At 38.6% G+C, this 19,085-nt stretch overlaps 1 long non-coding RNA gene across 1 annotated transcript in view; it reads right to left on the bottom strand.

Moving 5' to 3' along the window:
• The window catches only part of LOC147829972 (uncharacterized), a 63,931-nt gene extending 45,704 nt beyond the window's left edge, over positions 1 to 18,227 (bottom strand). The window contains exon 1 of the long non-coding RNA XR_015445897.1: positions 18,010 to 18,227. This is a non-coding gene — a long non-coding RNA (uncharacterized LOC147829972). The remainder of the gene's footprint in view (positions 1 to 18,009) is intronic.
• Between the last annotated feature and the right edge of the window lie 858 nt (positions 18,228 to 19,085).

Here is a 19,085-nt window from a genome sequence, read left to right as displayed (position 1 = left end):
GAATCCATGGCATTTTTGGAAAGATATAAACAGAGATCATGTGACATTGCCAGACCCTGGATCTGCAAACATCACTGGGATGTAGAAACCACAAGTTTCATGACTCAGGATTCCCTTCACATCTGAACTCTCACCTCCTTCTGCTGTACATCCTCCACGAGCTCCACTTTTTTATCTTTGCTCCCCATCAGCCTCTTACCTCCTATATTCTACCTTCTGGTTTTACTAAAAAGCTTTCCAAAGATGAAGCTGTAATATAAAGAATCAAATTTTGGAATTATCTAAATTCCAGAAACACTGAAGACATGAAAATCCACAGAATCATAGCTTTCGGCAGGTTGATAAATAGCACTTTGTCCTCACCTTAGGTTTCTGGTGTGTTATGGTAATGATACATGCCACTTTCTATATTTACTTCCAGAGCCTTTTTTATTTATGGGAAAAGATACAACCAGACATCTATATTTTCTGTTTTGTGAAGTTTGGGGGTGAGTAAATCTATAGGCATATAAATGCATTCTTTTCTAGGTAATGTAGTAAGTGCAATACAATAAAGTTTCTCTAAAGGCAGTGTGACTACTTCCATAAAGTAAATTTAAAGATAAAAGCAGTTTGGAAGTCTATTTTTATGAAAAAATAATGGATGCAGTAAATAAAATGTTAGAACAAATTCATATTTTAAAAACCACACCTATATTTCTTCCACTCACATGGTTACTTTCACCATTTTCTTTGTAATCTTTGTCACATACATACATTTCACAAAGCAATCATCATTTAAATGCTATTGTGGGCTTTGCTTTCTACAGTCTACAAAGCCAACCCCAGTGTTCTACAGAACAACAATAAAAAAAGTCTGTTCCCTGTGAACCTATATAACTTAATTACTATCAATGGCTTAACTTACAATGATTTCTATTTTGATAATCCCTGTCTCCTGAAGAATACAAACTGCTTTAAAAATAGCACCTTAGAAACCACATGGCAGCTCAGAAGTTCCCCTTGCACAATGTCCCATTTTAATAGATGAGGAAACTGAAGTTCTCAAGAGGGTTTGGGACCAGCCAGCCTTATTCTGGGCAGACCCAGGACTGCAATCCAACTTCCAGAACCTCAAAGCACCTTTCTACCCAGCCACAGCTGTGTCCTGCCAGCCCCCAGCATCTCTTTTGTCCAGGGTGAATGATGAGGAGAGGTGCTGGTCATGGGAGGGCAGTCTCTTGCTGGTCACTTTTTCCAACAAAGGAGAACCATGCAGCTGCTGCTTACCCCTAATCAGGGCTGGCTTGCATAGCATAGCTCTGACCTGACTATCAGGCTGTGATTACTCTTCTGTCTTTTAAAATCTGTTCTTTATTTCCTAGGAAGCCAAGGGCTGGGTCCATAGTTCCAGTGCAGTTGCAGTCCTGAGTATGGTGCCATACAGCTGGTGACTGTGAACTTGATAACATGGATGTAAATCATCCTTCTGTGGAGCCCAATCCAAGGGCTACAATGTGACTCTCCTGGAGGCAACCATCTGGGATCCTTCTTAGCACTTTGGGGCAGGGTAGAAACCTGGCAAAAACTCAGAGCTCCGTGACTTTTTCACCCGAATCATTCTCTGTCAGCTGGATTCATGCAGAAAGGTTTTGTCTGCGCTGATAGAGCTGGTGCTGTTCACACAACCAGAACGTGTTCTCTGCCAGCACCCGGCCTGGGCCTGCAGAGTCCCAGGATGCTCTAAGAAGGTGGAGAGCACAGGGCTCCCAGCCTATGTCTCCTGGGCAATTCAAGCTTCTGAGTGCCAGCAGAAGTGGAGGTCCTCTCAGCTGGCCTTTCAGCTTCTCAGCTGTGTACTAGGGAACCTAGAGCACCTACTCCCTTTCCAAAAGGCTGAGACAGCCATGTGCCATAATGTTCCCTAACAGCTGAACAGAGCTGCATTTGGGCTCATGACCTGGTAATCTGCACTAGAAAGTCCATATTCCTTTACAAATCCCCTGAGACTCACTATGTATTTGACTTGTTTTCTCTGAATTTCACATCATTTTCCTTATATTAAGCCATCCCTTTCACAGCATTACTGAGTCTGAGGAAGAAGGCAGACCCTAAACATACTCTATTTCGCAGTTTTGCCCTCTGCGTTTGAATTCACAGCTCACCCACCCCATGGCAAGCAGGCACAGGGGCTTAGCCATCCAGGACTGCTCTGATCATTGCCTGTCTGCTAATGATCTGCAGAAAAATCAATGCTTAAAGAAATCCACTGAGGGAGGAGGGGCACTGGTGTGAGATGGACTTCCAGGTGTCTGCTGAGGAAGTGGGAAACTTTTAGGCTATGGTCTAGCTGTGCCATGCCAAGACAAGCGGGAGCTGGAAACAGATGTCCACTTTGGACCATTTCTGAAGCTGAATTCAGAACAATCCTGAGATCTCTTCTCTCAAGGTGAGGCTTTCAGCCCACTGTACCACCCGCCCCCCAAACATAGAGGAGCAGAGGCCTCCAGCAGCAAGCAGCTGAGCCTTTCCAGCTCCCGTACCACCGCCCCCAGCACAAAGGAGCACAGCCCTGCCCAGCACTGAGGAGGTGAGTCAGGTGGGTGCCAGTAGCTACCCCCCTCCCCTCGCCTTGCATTCAAGCAAAAAGATACCACAACAAGTCTCAAAACCAGACTTCCAGATCACCTAAAGCAACATCAAAGGGAAATGATATGGAACAATCTGATACTCAACCACCTGGACTCCCTGAACTGACAACAAAAGAGGACCTGGAAAAAATGAAATCAGAAATAATTTCTCACATAACAGCAGTGATTGTGCCCATAGTTCAAGACATGATAAATAAATATAGAGAGGGCACATATAAAAAAATAGAGGAGCTGAGGAACATAATGAAATTCCAACATAGGAAACAAATGGAATCCATAAAACAGATGCAAGCAGATTTCCAGGTCTTGAAAGTTTACTCAGCAGAATGAGCCAATGTGAGGACAAAATTTCAGATACAGAATATAAGATTACAATTAGTGACTAGGAAAATAAAAATTTCATTAAAATAGTAAGGGACCATGAGAAATCAATCCAGCAGCTGCTAGATTATGCAAAGAAGAATAACATAAGACTGATCAGAGACAATGAAGAAACAGGAGAGAGTGCAGATGACATAAAAAAAACTGTTCACAGGAGTGATGGCAGAAAACTTCCCAAGGAGGGGAAAAGAATTTGACATGCAGATAAGTGAGGCATATAGGACTCCAACTAGCCTTGATCAAAAAACAAAAACTACACAAAATATGGACTAAATGTATAATAGGTAATGTGAAACAGGAAGAAAAGGGGCAAATGGGAAGGAAGTAGGAGGGCTAGGAGAAAGGATAGAAGGGAATGGGATTAATATGAGAAAATGGAAAGATAGGAACAAAATCTTTGTAAATAGGGAGGACTGGAGGGCTTGAAGGGAGGGCTGGGCAAGGGTGAAAAATAAGAACCAAGAGAGACTATGTAAAGGTGTAAATTTCCAATGATGAATGTCATTATATTGTATACCTAAAATGTACCAATGATCAGAATGAATAATTGATAATGCAAAATAGGAAGAAAAGGTCCAAAGGGGTAAGGGTAGTGGGAGGGGCAGAGGAAAGGAAAGAAGGAAAAGGAAAAATGATGAGAAATGGAAAAAATGGAAATAAAGTCATTGTAAATAGGGAAGGGTGGAGGGGGTGAAGGGAGGGCTAGGAATGGGGAAAAAATAAGAACCAAGATGCACTATGTAAAGGTACAATTCCCATTGAGAAATGTAATTGTGTTGTATACTTACAATGTACCAATAAGAGAATTTAATTTTAAAAAAATCTACACATAAGCATATAATTCTTAAGATTCCAGAAACTCAACAGAAGAACAAAATTCTAAAAACAGTTAGAGAAAAGAAATAAATCACATACAAAGGAAAGCCCATCAGAATCACAGCAGACTTCTCAATGCAAACCATCAAGGCAAGAAGAGCTTTGAATGACATATTACAAGCCCTAAAGGAAAACAGCCTTCAACCCAGATTGATGTACCCTGCAAAACTATCTTTCAAAATTGATGGAGAAATAGATACTTTCATGACAAAGAACACTTGAGGAACTTCATGAATACAAAAACAGCATTCCAAAAAATTTTAGACAATATCCTAGGAAAAGACAATGAAGATCTATGCAAGGGCAAGGACCCGAGTTCGATCCCCAGTACCAAAAAAAAAAAAAAAAGACAATGAAGATCACAACCCCAGAAAGCCCAGCACAACGAATCCATTGGGCACAACAAGAAATTAAACACAAAGGGGGAGAATCCAAGAAAAAGAAAAACTCATGACAAGGATAAGTCAATATGTGTCAGTTATAGCCATCAATGTTAATGTTCTCAATTCACCAATCAAAAGAAATAGACTGGCAGAACGGATCAAGAAGCAAGATCCAACAATATGCTGCAGACAAGAAACACACTTAATTCAAAAAGAAACTTACAGACTGAAAGTTAAGGGGTAGAAAACAATATTCCATGCAACAGGAACCCCAAAATAAGCAGAAGTAGCTATCCTCTTTGCAGATCAAGTGGATTTCTAACCCACACGATAAAAAGAAATAAAGAAGGACCCTGCATCCTTATAAAGGAAACAATCCAAGAGGAAGAGATGACAATCATAAACATATATGCACCAAACACTAGTGCAGCCAACTATAGAAAACAAATACTAACGGACATGAAAAATCAAATAAGCACTAATACAATACTAGTGGGGGACCTCAATACCCCACTGTCACAAATAGATAGATCAACTAGACAAAAAATAAGCAACAAAATACTAGCACTCAATCAAACTCTTGAACAAATGAACTTAAGAGATGTTTACACAGTGTTCCACCCCCACAGAGTCAGAACACATATTCTTTTCACCTGCACATGGGTCATTCTCCAAAATAGGCCACATACTCACGCATAGAACATGTTTAAGTAAGTGCAAAGGAACTGAAGTTATTCCCTGTATATTATCAGACCATATTGTGATGAAATTGAAGATCAATACCTAAAGAAACTGCAAGAATCTCATAAACACATGGAAATTGAACAACACACTTCTGAATAACCAATGGGTCACAGAGGAAATTAAAGAAGAAATCACAGTTCCTTCAATTAAATGACAATGACAATACAACATATCAGAATCTATGGGACACAATGAAAGCAGTCTTATGAGGGAAATTCATAGCAGTGAATACACATATTAGGAAAACAGAGTGAGCCCAATTAAACAACCTGATGCTGAACCTCAAGCTTCCAGAAAAAGAAGCGCAGGACAAACCAAAGCTCATACAAGGGAGGAAATTATAAAGATCAGAGCAGACATCAATGCAATGGAGACTAAGAGAATGATAGAAAAAATCAGTGAAGCCAAGAGTTGGTTCTTCGAAAGAGCAAACCCTTAGCCAACCTTATCAGAAAAAGGAAAGAAAAGGCCCAATTCCATGCAATTATGAATGAAAAGCATGAAATTACAACAGACCCAGCAGAAATCCAGAGCATCATCAATACCTACTTCCAGAACCTATAGGCCAATAAGATGGAAAACACAGAAGAAATAGACAGATTCCTAGATACATATGAATTACCAAAGTTGAATGAAGAAGATCTAAAAATTCTAAACAACCCAATATCAATCAATGAAATTGAAAACATAATTAAAAACTTACCAACTAAGAAAAGCCCAGGTCCTGATGGCTTCACTGCTGAATTCTACAAGACATTTAGAGAGGAAATACTGCCACTACTGTTTAAACTCTTCAATGAAATTGAAAGGGAAGCAATACTCCAAAATTCATTCCTGGGAGCAAGTATCACCTTGATCCCCAAAGCAGAGAAAGACCCAACCAAAAAGAGAACTATAGGCCAATCTCACTAATGCAAAAATCTTACTAAGATACTGGCAAATAGAATGCAGAAGATCATCAAGAAGATCATACACCCTGATCAAGTGGGATTCATCCCAGGGATGCAGGGATGGTTCAACATATGCAAATCAATCAATGTAATATCAATACAGCCAAAGACAAAAACCATATGATCCTCTCAATAGATGCAGAAAAAGCATTTGACAAAATCCAACATGCATTTATGATAAAAACCCTACAAAAAATTGTAATAGACGGTCTCTACCTCAATCTGATAAAAACCATCTATGAATAACCAACAGCCAATCTCATGCTAAATGGTCAAAAACTGAAATCCTTCACACTAAAATCAGAAGCAAGACAAGGATGTCCACTGTCACCACTCCCGTTCAATATAGTCTTGGAAACATTATCCACAGCAATTACACAAGAGAAAGGAATAAAAGGAATACAGATAGGAAACAAAGAAGTCAAATTGTCATTATTTGCAGAGGACATGATACTCTATAATAGAAGACCCCAAATACTCCATCACAAGTCTTCTAGACTTAATAACCACATTCAGTAAAGTAGCTGGATACAAGGTCAACACACAAAAATCACTAGCTTTCCTCTACACGAACAACAGACTCACTGAGAGAGAAATAGGGCAAACAATTCCTTTCACAACAGCATCCAAAAAACTGAAATACCTAGGAATCAACCGAACAAGAGAAATCAAAGACCTCTTCTCTGAAAATTATAGCACTCTGAAAAGAGAGATTGAAGATGATATCAGAAAATGGAAAGACATCCCTTGCTCCTGGGTAGGAAGGCTCAACATAGTGAAAATGGTCATATTTCTAAAACTGCTATAGAGATTCAATGCAATCCCAATTGAAATTCCAGCAGCATACTTCACGGATTTGAGAAAACAATCCAAAAATTCATTTGAAACAAGAAGAGACCTAGAATAGCAAAAGCAATTCTAGGCAACAGAGACATGGCAGGGGGTATCACAACCCCCAACTTGAAACTATATTACAAAGCTACTGTGATAAAAACAGCATGATACTGACAAAGAGACCAGAGGACCAGTGAAACAGATTATAAGATGCAGAAACAACTCCAGACACACTCGGCCACCTCATCTTCAACAAAGGAGCCAAACACCCTCACTTGAGGAAAGATAGGCTCTTTTATTTTTTTTTTTTGGTACCAGGGATTGAACTCGGATCCTTGCACTTGCAAGGCAGGCAGTGGAACCACTGAGCTAAATCCCCAGCCCGAAAGATAGCCTCTTTAATAAATGGTGCTGGAAAATTGGGTTTCAACTTGCCAAAGATTAAAACTAGACCTGTATCTCTCACCAAGCACTCAACTAAAATCAAAATGGATTAAAGATCTAAATATTAAAACAGAAATGCTGAACTGGCTGGAACAGAGGTTAGGTAGAACTCTTGAAGACACTGGTGTAGGAAAAGATTTTATGAACAAAACATCAGTTGGGCTGAGGATTTAGCTCAGTGGTTCTGCCGCCTGCCTTGCAAGTGCAAGGTCCTGAGTTCAATTTCCGGTACCACAAAAATAAATAAATAAATACATACATACATACCAAAAAAATCAAAATTAAAAAAAAAACCACATCAGTAGCCCGTGAACTAGCACAAACAATCAGCGAGTGAGATCTGTTCCTATTAAAAACCTTCTGCACAGCAAGAGAAACCACCAACAGTGTGAAGAGTCAACCCACAATCTGGGAAAAAATTTTCACCTGCTGTTCCTCAGACAAAAGTCTACTATCGAGAATCTATAAAGAACTTAAAAAGATCAGACCTCCCAAATTTAAAGACCCAATCCACAAATGGGCATCTGAAATGAACAGACATTTCTCACACAAAGAAGTAGAAATGGCAAATCAACATATGAAAAAATGTTCAACATCACTCACTGGTCATTCAAGAGATGCAGATGAAAACAACGCTGAGATTTCACCTCACTCCAGAAAGAATGGCTGCTGTCATGAAATCAACCAATAACAAATGCTGGCAGGGCTGGGGAGAAAGAGGAACACTGCTCCAGTGCTGGTGGGAGTGTTGCCTGGTGCAACCACTGTGGAAATCAGCATGGAGATACCTCAAAGAACTAGGGCTGGAAGTCTCATTTGACTCAGCTATTCCGCTGCTGGGGATCTTCCTCAAAGAATTAAAAGAATCATACCACAGTGATATATGTGCACCCATGTTCATAGCAGCATAATTTGTAATAGCCAGAACTTGCAAGCAGCCTAATTGCCCATCAACTGGAGACTGGATAAAGATAATGTGATTTTTTTATAAAATGAAGTACTACTCAGCCATAAAAAATGAGAAATTAGAGACATTTATTGCTAAATTCATATACATTGAGGCAATACTCTTTAAGTGAAATAAATAGGACACACATGTGTAAACACGGAATAGTTTCTCTTGTGTGAGAAACTGAAAGTGTAAATAAGGACTAAAAGATATAATAGATAATGTGAAATGGGAAGAAGAGGGACAAAGGAGGGGGAAGTGGGAGGGGTTGGGGAAAGAAAAGAAGGAAATGGAATAAATATGAGAAAATGTAAAAATAGATACAAAGTCTTTATAAATAGGGAGGGATGGAAGCGTTGAAGGGAGGGCAGGGGAATGGTGAAAAAATAAGAACCAAGAGAGATTATGTAAAGGTGCAAATTTCCAATAAAAAAATACCCTGAAAAAAAAAAGAAATCCACTGGGGAGCATCTACACCCCAATGCAGACATTTCTTTGTGAAAAATAGAGACACGACATCCTGCAAGATTTCAGATGCAGATGATGATTTCTTCTGGACAACCAAGCATTTTTCAGGAATGTTAGACGAGGGAAGCTTTATGTTCATAGCATTATGACTGCTGCTAGCAGCACTTGCTTAATACAGAACCAGCTGGTACACATATAAACACACAAGAAAATCATCTTTCTTTTCATCATGAGTAATACTGTTCTTCAGTACATGCTCTTGGACATTGATATCTGTAGTAATACATTTAAAATATACATATCCTTCTTAGTCCTCTAGCCACCAACATATCATCCTAAATATGTACTGAATCATAACTATGGTCACGAAGTATATATTACCTACTAGAGAAACAAAAACTATGAAACCTGAGCAGTTTACGGAATACCTCAGAATTTGCTTTGTTAAAATTATTCTTGCTCAGGCCAGAGATTTAGCTCAGTGGTTCTGCCACCTGCCTTGCAAGCACAAGGTCCTGAATTCGATCCCCAGTACCAAAAAAAAATTTTTTTCTTGCTCTTAAAACCTAGTGATTCTTTTTCAGGATGGGGATTGAATCCAAGTCCTTTGCACTGAGTTATATCCCCAGCCCTTTTTATTTTTAATTTTGAGACAATGTCCCACTAAGTGGTCCAAGCAGGGTTTAAGCTTGCAATCCTCCTTCCCAGCCTCCGACCACTCCCAGCTATTTTATGAATTTAAAGATACTAAGATCTATTTACAATCCGATACAATCAGAAATTCTGAAACATGTCAGCATTGTGTTTTTCTCTTTTTATTAGGATCATCACTTTTTCTACTTCTTGATGCTTTATGGATCTAAAGACATTAAAATCTTTTGCATGCTATCAAAATTGACAACCAGCTTTTTGCGCCAGTATAACTCTACTTAAGGAATTCTCTGGTGGTGAGTTTTCAGTGTTATCGTTTTTAAAATCTTACTTACTGATATTTATGACAAGACAGAAATGTTCAAGGTGTCCAAACTCTTTCTCTTTGCCCATAAAGACATTTCATCCCAAAGGAAAAGTGCTGTTCTTACTTGTTATATTTTGTAAAACACTAAAAAGGAAAGGCTTATGAAAAAAGGATTTAATGTTTCCCTTTATTTGGGGGAAGATGTCTGAGGGCTTGTAATGAATAACAAATAAACTGGCAAATAACATGTAAAATCAAGTTGCATCTAAAATCTGAATGTTCCAGACAATGATAACCTTCAAAACATCTTATTCCCAAGAACACCTAATGCCTTGTCGTGGTTACTTCTAGTGGCCCCCAGAGGGGACACGAGCAGTTTCTTGGATGTCCCTTATAATTGCTAGAGCATACTTTCCAAAGCCCCATTTTCTAAAGGTGTATTTGTCCTTTCTTTTTTCTTTATATTCATCATGTATCCAAGAACAGAAAACCTTCCTCAAAATGAACAACTTCAAGCTAATGCAGCTTAACTCCTGACCAAGTCACAGCCCAACACTGAAGGCAGAATTCCCTGCCCTATTTATCGGCTGCTCTGCTAATCTAGGGGCTTGGATACCAACATGAAAAGCCAGGAGAACAGCAGTGTTGCTCTGCTTACTGTATTTGCCTTAGATTTAAGAAAGTTGGTGATTGAAGGGATGAGCAAAACTGAGGAAAAATTTCTAGTCCCTTTCCCAAAACATTTCAGTGGAACTTACCCATGAAGGGGGGCACTATATGCCGAATTGAACAACTTTTTTTGTTCATTGCTCTGTGCAAAGCAAATAGTAAACAAGGAAGTGATGACATTCAATGCCAAGTGTTTTCTCAAGAGTTAACGTTTCCAGGACTCCATGGGCTCTGACAATTATGCTGTTTTAGTTCACCCAGTTCCCATAACACAACACCACAGCCTGGGGGCTGTTAGGCAAAGGACATCCATTTCCTCACCCTTCTGGAGGCTGGAAGTCCAAGGTCAAGGTGTCAGAAGGTTTGGTTTCTTCTGAGGCTTCACTCCTTGGCATGCAGGGTTGCCTTCTCACTGTGTCTTCACATAGTCTTCTCCCTGCCCCTGTTGCTTGTGTTCTAATTTCCTCCCTTACAAGGACAGTTGTTTGGTGATAGCCCTTTGACATGACCTCATTTTACCTTCATTACTCCACATATGAAAGTATTGAGGGTAGAAACTTGCAGATAGGAGAGCAGGCTGGACTTAGCACTCATTAGCTGTGTGTTTGCAGGCGAGCTACTTAACTTCTGTTTTGTTCTATATTCTTATCTGTAAAGAGTAATAGTAACCTAGCGCAGAGGCAATGAGATTAGTGATGCTATATATAATTATATACAACATTTATAATACTGTCTGTTATGCTGTGAAGTGTTCGTGTGCTCATTATTTTTATTACCTGTAAAATGAGAGAATTAAATGTGATACTTTTTAAAGTCCTTTTGGATTCTAAAGCTTATGTAGTAATGTCGCTATTATGTTTTATGATACTCAAAGTTACCAGTCAGCAAGTGCATGACATTAGTACATACTATCGAACCATAGGAATAACTTCATACTATTTGCAATTAGCTAGATTTCCCATACTATAGAGAACCAAATAGATTGAATTATTCTCCTCATCACATTCCTAGAAGCTCTTGAAGTACTTTTGCATCAGTTCTTCAGTATAATGTAGTTTAGCCTAAAACACAATAAGGAGACATAGTATTGCTTTCTGTTGTATTTCTATGTTATACTGTAAAAGGTGTTTTTCTTTTGCTCCTATAATATCCAATATTATGTTCTGAGTAGAAAATAATAAATAGCACTTTTTGTGCTCATACTGAGGAAACTAAGCATACTGTAAGTATTAACTATACCAGACCTTTATGGAATTTCCTTTCACTTAGAAAATCAAGCAATCACAGATACTCTCATGTCAATTACAAATACTTTTTGAAAATAGTTCACAATATAATGGATAATCAAGTAACATGACAAATGAACCATGGATTGGAGAGGTGAGAAACTGTAACTATTAGATGGTGTGGCCTCATCATTGGAAATGCATGGACTATTTGTTAAAACTATAGGTTCCTAGATCTTTCTTTGGAGACCTTGGGTGAGGCAAATAATCTGTATTTTATTGAGTGCATGAGGCTATCTTTATGATCACCAGGTGAGTTTGGGAAACATTGGAATAGGCACGGATATTGGGGCAGCCCTTGAAACTAACAGGGAAGGGAAAAGAGAGGAGAGAATTAGACACCATAGACATTAGAATCACTATGTCACTATGGAGCCAGGCATGGTGGCACATGCCTGTAATCTCAGCACTGGGGAGGCCGAGGCAGGAGGATCTCCATGAGTCTGAGGCAAGCTTGGGCTACATAGTGAGTTCAAGACCAGCCTGAACTAATAGTGAGACCTTGTCTCAAAAAACAAACAAACAAGGGCCGGGGATTTAGCTCAGTGGTTCCACCGCCTGCCACCCAAGCACAAGGACCTGAGTTCAATCCCCAGTACCAAAAACAAAAAAAAGAATCACTGTGGGCACTGGCTATAATATTTATATTTCTCTGTATTTTATGATGCTACTATTGATCTAAAAAGAGGTTAAAGTATATGTAAATTCTACTTCAAAAGTATCATAAATTCTTAATGAACTCTCCTTAAAAAAGAAAACTCTTACTGAGCTGGGCATTGTGGTGCATGTCTGTAATCCCAATACTCAGGAGGCTGAGGAAAGAGGAACACAGCTAATTTGAGGCCAGACTGAACTACAGAGTGAGACCCTATCTCAAAAAAATAACTTAAATATGCACAATTTTTATGTTCTCATACATCAGTGTAAAGTAATTTTAAATTTTTTTAAATGATGTATATATACAAAAAATTAGAAATATTAAAAAATAAAGGAATAGCTTATCCTTTCAGGATCTTTATAAGGAGAAATTTAACTCATTTTAGACATCTTTATTTATTTTTTTTTTTTTGGTACTGGGGATCGAACTCAGGACCTTGCACTTGTGAGGCAGGCACTGGAACCACTGAGCTAAATCCCTGGCCCCTTAGACATCTTTAATTTCAGAGGATCAAAGTAATGTCACATTAAGTATTTTTTTTTTTGGTACCAAGGATCAAACTCGGTTCCTTGTGCTTGCAAGGCAGGCAGCGAAACCACTAAGCTAAATCCCCAGCCCCACATTAAGTATCTTTAATTAACCAGAAAATTCAAATCAGCAAATTTTTTTTAAATATGCTAAAGAGTCATGTCATATACTATAAGAAATACGATAGAGACCTTGCCTTCAATAAGCTTTCAGTCTAGCAGAAGGAAGATGAAACCCCATCTAACTCTAAAGCAGGATAATATTTAAAGTACAGTAGAGATTCAGAGAAGGGAGAAACTACATATTGTTCAGATTTAAGAAAAGTCTCAATGAGAAAGTATTATTTGGGTTGGCAGAAAGACAAGGGGAAAAATTAACATATATAAAGGTGGAAGGAGATGTCCCAGGAAAGGAAGGCAGGTGTGGGAATAGGGTATTACAACTCATCCCATTTGCTGGAGAACAGAGCGCATACAGGGTGGCAACAGGTTTCAGTGGCTGCAAGAAGACAGCACCACTCAAGCTGATCATTGGCTTGATTGAGGGCAACACAGAGTCATTGAAAGTTTCCCTGGGAGCGATATAATTAGAGTCATCTTTAGGAAAATGTACCTAATGATCAGAAGCATAAGGTGGGGGAAAAAAAGAGTTTCAACTTCACATAAGAATTCATCTTTTTCCCATATTTAAGATGATTTCTTTCATGAAGTTGAAATTCTAAAATAGTTAAAGGTACGGACAGTACTTGTTCCCCAACTTCAGCATGATCAGAATCACCTGGGAAGCTGATTCAAACACAGGTTGCCAAAATTACAATTGAAGAGGTCAACACCCCCTGATCAACTGATAGAATAACTCACTAAAAAATTAATAGTGATACAAAAGAACTGAAGAATACCATCAACCAACAGGGCCTCAGTGAGATGTGTAGACCTCCACCAACAAGAGCAGAAACACTGTTTCCAAGTGGATGAGCAACATATGCAAGGTTGACCATACTCTAGGTCATAAAACAAACTTCAACAAATTTAAAGGAATTGAAATCATTCATACATATTCTCTGACAAAAATGGAATTGAAGTGCAAGGACCCGAGTTCAATCTCCAGTACCAAAAAAAAAAAAAAAAAAATGGAATTGAACTAGAAATTGATACAGACAAGAGATAAATCTCCAAACACTTGGGGATAAAACTACACATTTCAAATTATTCATGAGTGAAAAAAACTCAAAAGAAATATTAAAAATTCATAGAACTAAACTGAGACTGAACTACAACATAGTAAATTTGTGGGATACAGCCACCAGCGCTGAGAGGAAAACATCTTACATTAGAAAATCAAAAGGTCTCAAGTCAATAATCTAAATTTCTATGTAAAAAATAAATAAATAAAACAGAAAAAATATCAAAATAGATCCAGAAAGGAAGGAAATAATAAAGAATAGAGAAGGAATCAATGAAATTGACAATGGAAAACAATAGAAGAAATCAACAAAGAGCTGTTTTTTCTTTAAAAAACAATAAAGTTCACAATCATCTAACAAGAGTAAAAAGGACAAAAAGAAAGAAGATACAAACCACCAATCTCAAAAATAAAATAGAGGAATTCAATACAGATCCTCCACCAATTAAAATGATAATAAAAGGGTAACATAAACAACTTTATTCTCATAAATTTGACAACTTAGAAGAAATGGACCAGTTCATGGACCAGGAAAAGAACAATCTGCCAACTCTCCCAAAATGACATAAATAATCTAATAGTCCTGTTCAATTAAAGAAATCGAACTTGTATTTAACGTTTCCAAAAACAATGCCTGGGCCTAGATAGTTTCACTAGAGAATTCTACCTTATATTTAAATAATTAACACTAATTTTATAAAATCTTTTTCAGAAAACAGAAGCAAAGGGAACACTCATTTTATAAGGGTAATGTTATCCTATACTAACATCAGACAAACGGCACAAAAAAGGAACCTACAGACAGATGTCACTCACAAACTTATATATAAAATCCTCAACAAACATTTAGAAAATTAAATCCAGCAATATATAAAAGGAATTGTATACTCCAATCAAGTGAGATTTATTCCAGTTCTGTGATGCTGGTTCCTTATTCAAAAATCAAAGAATGCTATCCAAAATCCGAACAGCTAAAGAACAAAAATCCTATGATTATATTAATTAATGCAGAAAAAGCATGTGATATAATTCAACACCACTTTGACAAAAACTTAGCCAACTAGAAATAGAGAAGAACTTAATAACTTGATAAGAGCACTGGAAATAAATCTACATCTAACATGAGACTTAATGGTAAAAGACGATACTTTCTCCCTAAGTGTTAGGAACAAAGTGGACTATCTGCCATTAACTGTTTTTACTCAATATAATCAGCTTAGAAAAGATAGCAGTTTTAAATGTAAAGCAGAAAACTATAAAACGTTTAAGAAAAAAATAGGAAATCTTTGGGACCTAGAGCTAGGAGAAGAGTTCCTAGACTTGGCATGAAAAACACAATGAATAAAAGGAAAGTTCAATAAATTGAGGAACTGCATCACATTTTAAATTTTTGCTCTGCAAAAGATCCAGTTCAGCAGGGCGTCAAGATGCGTGCCTATGGTCCCAGCACTTGGGAGGCTGAGGCAGGAAAATTGCTTCAAGTTTGAGGCCATCCTGGGCCACATAGTGAATTCAAACCCAGCCTGAACTGTATAACAAGACCCTGTCTCAAAAAAAAAGGAGAAGAAGGAAAATCAGGTAAGAAGGTGAACTTCAGCTGCAAACTGAGAAAAAATATTTGCAAAGCACATATCTGATGAACTCTCAAAATTCAACAGTAAAAATCAAGCATTTCACATGGAAAAAAGGCAAAAGACGTGACGCAATATTTCACTGATTGACAGATGGCAGATAATACATGAAAAGGTGTTCAAAATCATCATCTGTTAGGAAAGTGCAAATTAAAAGCACTAGACAATTTCTCTACACACCTATCTGAATAAATGGCTAAAATTAACAGGAATGGCAAGAGGAAATGATGGCAAGAAACTGAATCACTTAGATATTGATATTGTGAATGTAAAATGGCACAACACCTAGAAAATAAAACAACTAAACTAAATACAGAAGAGCCCTTACATAATTCATTAAATGCAGTCTTGGACATTTATCCCAGAGAAATGATAATTTATTTTCACACAAAAACCTGTATATGAATGTTGATAGATGCTTTATTTGTGATGATCAAACACTGGGGAAAATCCAGAGGTCCTTCAGTCACTAAATAGTTAAGCAAGCTGTGGTACAACCTTACCAGGGAATACTACTTGGAATTAAAAAGGAACAAACTATTGATCGCACAGCAACCTGGATGAATCTCCAGAAAATGAAAAAAAAAGAAAGCCAATCCCAAAAAGGTTGAACTCTGCACTGTTTCATTTAAATAACAAGTATAAGATTTTAAAAACTGAAGTAACAAAATGATGGCGGTGAAGAACACATTAGTGATTGCCCATAAAATTCCTGCGGGTAGGGGAAGGACATGCAGGTAATACCTAGACAGCCACAGGCGCCCCTCATGCTGACAGAACAGTCTGATGTCTTGGTTAGGAGGGCAGTTACAGAGATTTGGCTCACGTGTTAAAACTGCATAGAATTATATATACACACACACATACACAAACTCACAGGAGTGCATGTGAAACTGGTGAAACCCAAATAAACTCGGGATTGTACAAATGTCAATTTTCTGGGTTGATGCAGTGCTACTGATAAGCAAGAGAAACTTGATAAAGGCATAGAAGACCTCCCTGGACTTTCTTTCTTTCTTTTCTGGCCACTTCTTATAAATCCATAATTGATTCAAACTAGAGAGCTCTAAAGAAAAATAAGTCCTTTTATTAAAAAACGAAAACAAAAAGACAAGGCACTCAGAAGTAGGAAGGGGGAGATGGCAATCTTTTACTTTTTAGTTTATACACTTCCATGAGTGGCCAAAGTAAACACATAATAAAAAATGCAGGTCTCGGGGGAGACACCACAGATGGGTGGGCTCCACTCTTAGAATTTCTAAGTAGATCTGGAATAGAGCCCAAGAATGTACATTTCTGACCAGTTACAAAGTGAGCTGATGCTGCTGGTCTGGAACCCACACTTTGAGAACCATTGATTAAAGGAAATGGAAAATCAATTCAGTATTTGCTTGTCTGGTCTGCTCTAAGAGTGGTGCTTGATCTGCTTGTTAGATAGTTGCCAAAACTAATCCGAGCTATCATTTCAAATTTCACTTCTCGCCAGTAGACAAATACCAGCTCAAATAAGATGTCTTTCAACTCAAACACATGGCCACTCAACCTGATTCTGGGAGAGAAGAAAAGGAAGTCAGTTTGCAAAATTCCCATCTGATGTGTATCTTAAAGTGAATGGACCCTTCAGAAACGCCAGGCAGGGGCAGCTCTGCCCGTTGACCCACATTTGGTGATCCAGAGAGCTGTATTTTTACATCTGCCACCCACGGAAGGACACCACCTTCCACAGAGACAAAGGCCGAGGATAGCTCAGTGAATAAAGTGTGATTTTCTTTCCTGGTTCCTTTCTCGGTCAGATTTTATACCCTCTTTTCCGAATGTTCATCACTACCAAGGGTCATATTTCTGTTTGAGTATCTCTGGCAAGTGACTCCCTGCTGAACAGGAGGGAGAAAAACCCCATAAATCAGAGAGTTCTGCAGACCACAAACAGCCTCCCTGGCCAGGACTGGGACCCCTGAATATTCTTCCAAGCTAAGTACTTCAGAGCAGCACTCAAAAATGAAGATCCAATTACTCAGAGCTGCTTGGCATTGGAAATACCCCAAATACCCAAGCGAGCAGAAACCAGGAGGGCTGAAAATCCTTCCCTTGGCTTCCCAAGAGCCCTGATCAGCCACTGACCCAGAGAGTTCAAGGAAAAGTTGCCTGTCTGCCACACAGCCTTCTCCAGCATGTGAGCAGGTGTCCATGGGATTTTAGGAGACAGAAATAGAGTGCAAACCCATGGGATGTAATTCCCAGTACAAGGCCAAGATGAGTCAACAGAAGGAAGTGGGGCACAGCTACAGCACTTTTACTCTCGAATGAAGAATGGAGGGAAGGGGAGGAAGAGATGAAAAGGAAGTTAAGGTGCGTTATGCACATGTACCAACTTCTCACAAGGAAAGTAAGCAATATGTACTGCAAACATGTACTAAAAAAAAAAAAAAAATACTCACACTCTGGAACGTGACCACACAATCTGAACACCCCTACATTCTTCCTACTCCAGTGCGCTCCACAGCCCAGCAGCACTGCTGTCACCCAGAGCTTCTGTGAGACAAGGATCCCCAGGCTGCATGGTTGTGCCACCCTAGGTGACTCCTGTCACATGAAAGTCTGAGCAGTGCTGCTCTAAGGACACAGGCAGTGCGTACCCATGAGTTGCAGTCGGAGAGCTTCCAGGAAAAGACTGACTGTAGAGACAGCATCGCATGATCGTCTGGCTCAGCAAGGCCTGGCTGGAGAATTAAATGGGATGGAGTCCAGGCTGACTAATCAGGAGAACTGCTACTCTTCAGGCTCCTCCCTCATCACATGTCCACCATGGCTAGAGAGCAAGACTTGGTCTTCAATTCACGCCTCACATACTCCCAGAGAAGCACTAATTCAACCCATTTGTTATTTCCTAATTGAATTTCTCACTTCTCAAATAACTGGTCATGTGATAATTTGCAGAGGCTTAACATTAGGGAGAGTTTGAAATGACTGAGTAAGTTACCAGGTCAAGTATTCTAGAAAGAATCATTATGATCATTAAGATTGTTGCTTTTTCTTTCTTGGCTTTCAAACTTCTCATTATTAGTGATGAAGCCATAGACCTTCACCAAGGAGAAAGAGAGGATGGAGAGAAAGAGCCTGGGAAGTACCAATGGGCTACTGAAACCTTGTCAGGATCAATACATTCTTGAGGAGGTTTGAAAGTTTCTTGTTGGACTACATTATATAAGGCTTTATATAAAAACTAAGCTTTTTAATAATCATAGTAACCAGGATTGCACATCAAATAATTAAAATGTAGGCTTTACAGATAATTTCAGCACTTGGTTCAAAACATTCTATCAGCCACATGTGGTGGCATACACTTGTAATCCCAGACTAGCAAGGCTGAGGCAGGAGGATCACTGTGAGTTCAAGGCCAGCCTCGGCTACATAGTGAGTTCAAGGCTAGCCTAAACAACATAGTGAGACCCTGTCTTAAAAAATAAAATAAAAATAAAAACAAACAAAACATCCTATCTAATGGCACAAATAT

This window comes from Heterocephalus glaber, unplaced genomic scaffold (assembly GCF_053883595.1).
Source record: "Heterocephalus glaber isolate CG9 unplaced genomic scaffold, H.glaber_assembly_v1.0 deba00000347, whole genome shotgun sequence".
Classification (NCBI taxonomy): Eukaryota; Metazoa; Chordata; class Mammalia; order Rodentia; family Bathyergidae; genus Heterocephalus; species Heterocephalus glaber.
Note: the sequence above shows the minus strand (reverse complement) of the source record. Positions and strands in the feature narration are given on the sequence as shown.